The following is a 5,313-nucleotide window of genomic DNA, read 5'->3' as shown; positions in this document are numbered from 1 at the left end:
ATGATTATTTCTACAGGAGACACTTCTTTGGGATTAAACTTTTTTCTGAGTTGGAAAGTATAGTAACTGCTTGTTTTTTGGACAATAATGTCTTTGGAGCCAGACGGACAGTGGGGTGAGGGGGTGACGGGTCAGAAAGAAAAGCCAGCAGATCCTGCCCGCGAGGGCCACAGATTCCACTAGGGAACATTTCACCCTGCTGAGAGAGGGCGAGTGAAATCTCTGATGCTCTGGCATGCATGCTCACTGTGGCGTCTCCGTGTCTAACCAAAAGCTATAGGTGGTGGACAAATCAGCACACAGCTGCTCAGTTTTTTTTAGCACAAATACCTTTATAAGAAGCTTAGGTCTTTTGAAAACGGAATTGTCCGTTTTCCTGACCTACATCATTTCATAGCCTGAGCTTAGAGATAGCGAGGTGACTGACAGCATCGGCTGTGTACGTATAATGAGCACTAGTGGAAGGTATGGCAGATTAATTTGTTTGAATGAAATGCACCTCAGTGGCGTACTAAATAAATAACTGACCCATTATTTCTATGCAGTGTCAGGGTTGCTTTCAAAATACATATTACTTAATTATAAGTAAAAGGTTATGTTGTTATACTTTCTGTGCCTGGTAATGTTATATTACTTCTGCCTTACTAAACACTTAAAAGGACTAGGCATAATATTACATTGAAGATGGTAGGTTAAATGGAATAAAGATTGATTGATTGATTGATTGATTGATTGATTGAATACTTTATTAACAGTTTGCAAACAGTACAGATGTACAGTTATACAATAATGCTTAAAGGATAACACAAAAAGCCAGAGGGCTTGTTTCCATTGTGGTCCTGTGTGTTCAATTCATCAAGACATATAAATACAATACTGTACAAGAAATCATCGTGGAGGGGAGGGGGGGTTAAATGTATTTTGGCAAGCTAGAAGGTCCAGTAACACATTGCAGACAGGTGCTCTTTTATGGCGGTTTTGAAGGAGGGTAGGGAGATAATAACATTATTGTTATTAAAATGCTAATTTAGCAGCCTAAATGTCAATGTCATGAAACACCAAGAACTCAGAGGCTGCAGCTTCTATAGGGTCTATGGTTTGAGAAAGCGAACAAAGGTCTAAATAGCGAATGAGCGGTGGACAAACGCTGTTGTCAGTGTTCATGAATTCATTAGAACCTTAAAAATATAAAAGAAATAGTTTCTGAAAGTAATGCGTTGCTTGACGTTAAATGTAATAATATTACCCAATTTGTAAAAAATGATCCGTTACATTATTTTGTTAAACATGAAAATAATCTTATTATATATTGCATTACATAAGCACTGTTTCTATGTCTCAGAAAGACTTTCAGACAGAAGAGTAATGATCATTACTCTGGTAATCAGCTGCTACCTTGCCATGCTTTTCTCTGCTCAATAGGTAGACAAAAATGTTTTTGTTGTTGATTTTTAAATGTGCCTATTTGTTTCAATACATTCAATGTAATATTTGATTTGCATTGCTGTACTCATGAGGCTCTCTCTCCAGGCCGAGCGATGTCAGCCTGTTTTTTTCTGAGCATCATGAACGACACCCTTTTACACACATACAAAAACAACTTGTGAGCTGGAGAGAGTCTACTGTAACTAGAGAATGAACTGTGACAAGTCAAGCCTTTTCCCAGTTACTTTGTCACTAATGAAAGTAGCAAAGTGCCCTGGAGGACTGGGGAGCGCTGTTTGTTTGTGTTTGAGAGAGCATTTGAGAGGTACGGTGGGAGGCGAGGTGGAAAAACTTTGGGAAGACCGCCTGACAGAGAGCGCTGAGACTGAGAGGGGGAACTTTGGAGCATTGTTAAGATTGAAGTTTAAAGCAGCCGAGACCTCCTGACAGAATCCAAGCTCCTACAAATAGATGTTTCATATGTGTGTGTTTGCCAACTTTACTGTAGTTGGTGAGCTCTTTGAATGCACCAAAGCACATCATATCAATCCGTGTCATTCGTTCTTGGCAGCAGGTGGGTGGGGAAATGGTTTGTAAAGCAAGAGGCGCGGTTAAGATTATAGGATGCAAAATGAGCTAACAACACAATGAACAACATGTAGGTCATAATAAGTCCCCAAATACTTGTTTAGGTTCCTCCCGACACACAAACACTGAAATACATATTTTTTTATACCTGGATAATCATATCTTACTTGAACAACAAAAGTGTGTGTGTGTGTGTGTGTGTGTGTGTGTGTGTGTGTGTGTGTGTGTGTGTGTGTGTGTGTGTGTGTGTGTGTGTGTGTGTGTGTGTGTGTGTGTGTGTGTGTGTGTGTGTGTGTGTGTGTGTGTGTGTGTGTGTGTGTGTGTGTGTGTGTGTGTGTGTGTGTGTGCGCGTGTGTGTGTGTGTCAGAGATGCTACATACTGTAGGTAGGTAGGTATGTATGTATGTTACTCTTGACAGTACAAACCCTCTCCCTATTTGTATTTGACCGTATAGACTTTTGTATAAAGGTATCATAAATGTTCTACATAAAAGAACATTGAGGTAGAAGCATGGACATATACCCACACTTTTATATAATTTAGTTATAATACACGCACGCACGCACGGGCGCACACACACACACACGGGCGCACACACACACACACACACACACACACGCACACGCACACGCACACGCACACGCACACCTGTGTCACAGTTGCCTGACAAGGTAGAGATGTTAAATGATCAGACAGTGGAACCGCCTTACCCAACTGCCAGAAGAGATTTACGAAAATGATATTTAATTGGAATAGAAAATGTAATCATCCATGGATAAGAGAGGTCTCTTAAATTTTCTCACTTTCAGATTAAAATGTATATTTTATGAATAACCTTCATTGCAATATAAATACGGTCAAACATAAATTGCCAGTGTTACAACAGAGGGTGGACATTTGGAAAAGAGCTAAGTTAAGAAATGATGTTCAATTCAAAGAGGACTATATCACTGAACCATATGTTGCATTTAATTTAAAGAGAGGACAGCGGTCCCTCTGTGCCCAGCTAAGATCTGGTGCATTACCTCTGGCAGTTGAGGTGGGTAGATATACTGGCATTCCTGAGGAGCAGCGATTGTGTGTTCTTTAAAGTGACCTGGGAGTTGTGGAGGATGGGTTTCATTTTGTTTTTCACTGTCCACTGTACAATGATGTAAGAAGTTCTTTATTTGAAAAAAATCCAAGATAAGAATCCAGATTTCTTTTGGATGTCTGAACGTTGTTTGTTAAGTTGGCTGTTCACTAAGGAAGTTTTTCTTTTAGGACAATTCATAGAGAAGGCATGGCAGTTGTGCTAGAGAACGATGTATCCGTAACTCACAGCCTGGACAAGCACTGATCCAAAACTATGAATATTGTCTCATAGATTGAATCCTAAATTTATCATTTCTTAATTATTTATTTTAACTTTTTTGTTGATTTTGAATTATCTTCAACACTGTGAAATCATCTGTGAATCAAAGTAGATGTCAAATGTTTTGTTTTTGTCATACTGCTAACTGCTTCAACCGTTCAGCTACTACACCAGTCTTGGTAAATAGATGGGAATAGATCTGTTCTCCTTTGTCTCCTCATGTAGCTATAAACACACACACACACACACACACACACACACACACACACACACACACACACACACACACACACACACACACACACACACACACACACACACACACACACACACACACACACACACACACACACACTACTTTCCACCCACATTGCGTGTGTGAATCAATCAGAATGGAAATGCATTCAAAGTGGAAAGGCAGTTGCGTGACTGTGATTTTTAGATGAGGCCCCTGGCAGAGGCTACCTCCAGGCTGCGGAGGTAACAGTGCAGAGTGAGAAGCCCACCACAGGACTCCTCTCTGGATCTCATTTTCACATGGCAGGGGCATGGGGCCTGGACACTCACACGCAGGTGAGAGTGTATAATTATAAGGCAAGGCACCATTGTAGACATTTTCCTAAGAATCAGAGGAAAGAGAACAAAGAAAGGAAAGAAACTTGCGAACGGTTTATTTAAATTTAAATCACTCCATGATGTGTAGTTGGAGAAAAATAACTTTTTAATCAGCATGTTACAAAAAAAGTGACCACAAAACTCACAAGATATCTATTAGAAATAACTACCCAGATACCATTCATTGAATACTTTATTATGAACAGTTTGTAAAAAGGTACAGATTTATACAAAAGTATGCTAAAAGGATACCCCCCCCCCCAAAAAAAAGAAAAAAAAAGCCCAGGGCTTATTTCCAATGAGGACACCCTGTGTCCAACTTAAAGAGCTAAAGAGAGAGAGAGAGGGAGAGAGAGAGGGAAAATAAATCAGTTTTAGTATGATAAACTATTTTTAAGGTGACATCCATACCACTAACAGCCCAGCCCAGTGATGCATATCAAGCTGTGCGTGGAAAAACAAAAAAGAAAAGTGTTCCCAAAAATTATACGCGTGCCACACGCCACATGACATGACAGATGTATGTCAACAACAGCCACACACACACACACACTCACACGAGAAAAAAAATGTCTCTCTTGCTTAACCATTTCCACCAGAAGGGGGACCAGTCCGTCTGCCATTGACGGAAAGAAGTGGCCGACCAGCGAGCCGAGCCGAGCCGAGGCAAAAGCTAGAGAGAGGAGAGAGGCGAGGGGCGAAGCTAAGGCAAGGCAAAGCCCGACTTTGGGAGTTCGAGACTCCGGATCCGGGGACTCGCGGAATCCAGCAATCCGCATCTTGCCATGATCCCTAGGATTTTAATCATGCCTCTCTGTCTGTGTGTGAGTGCAGGCAGGCTGACAATGATTTCCTCAGTGATTACGTACAGAGCGAGTCCCTGCGGGGTAGGGGCCCCCTCTGGAGCCATCCTGATGGCTTTGGGGGCCTTGCTTCCATTTTCCATTATTATGTGGACTACCGGAGCGACAGCGCAGTCCAAGACCTTGCAGGTTTGTGATGAGGAGGGAGCTTCCATCTTCTCTCTGCTTCTTCATCCCTCTTTTTTAAAGGCAATTTAGAACGTAGACTTTTAGATCAGATTCCCCGAACACTAATCTTATGATTAGGTTATTGGAGTAAGGGAAAAGGAAGAGTCCTATGATAGTTTTGATGCTGTTTAGGTTGGATATGCAATGAAAAGTGGTTATGATTTTTTTTTCTTTTTTTATGGGGGTTTTGTTGCGTTTTTTTTTGCTCTCTCGCAGGACGCGTTTTAACTGATGTCTTTCTCACGCGATTGCTTTTGAGATCAGAAGCTTAAAAAGCAAATATTCCGCTTTTATTTCCT

General features: G+C 41.1%; 1 protein-coding gene across 1 annotated transcript in view; it reads left to right on the top strand.

Moving 5' to 3' along the window:
• Positions 1-4,812: 4,812 nt before the first annotated feature.
• Positions 4,813-5,313, top strand: part of LOC311045039 (zinc finger protein 521-like) — a gene marked incomplete at its 3' end in the record, with an annotated part of 24,227 nt that continues 23,726 nt past the window's right edge. Inside the window, exon 1 of the mRNA XM_084056850.1 lies at positions 4,813-4,975. The remainder of the gene's footprint in view (positions 4,976-5,313) is intronic.

This window comes from Gymnoscopelus microlampas, assembly GCF_963454915.1.
Source record: "Gymnoscopelus microlampas genome assembly, chromosome: 5".
NCBI classification, from domain to species: Eukaryota; Metazoa; Chordata; class Actinopteri; order Myctophiformes; family Myctophidae; genus Gymnoscopelus; species Gymnoscopelus microlampas.
This window is presented reverse-complemented; position numbering and strand designations above follow the sequence as displayed.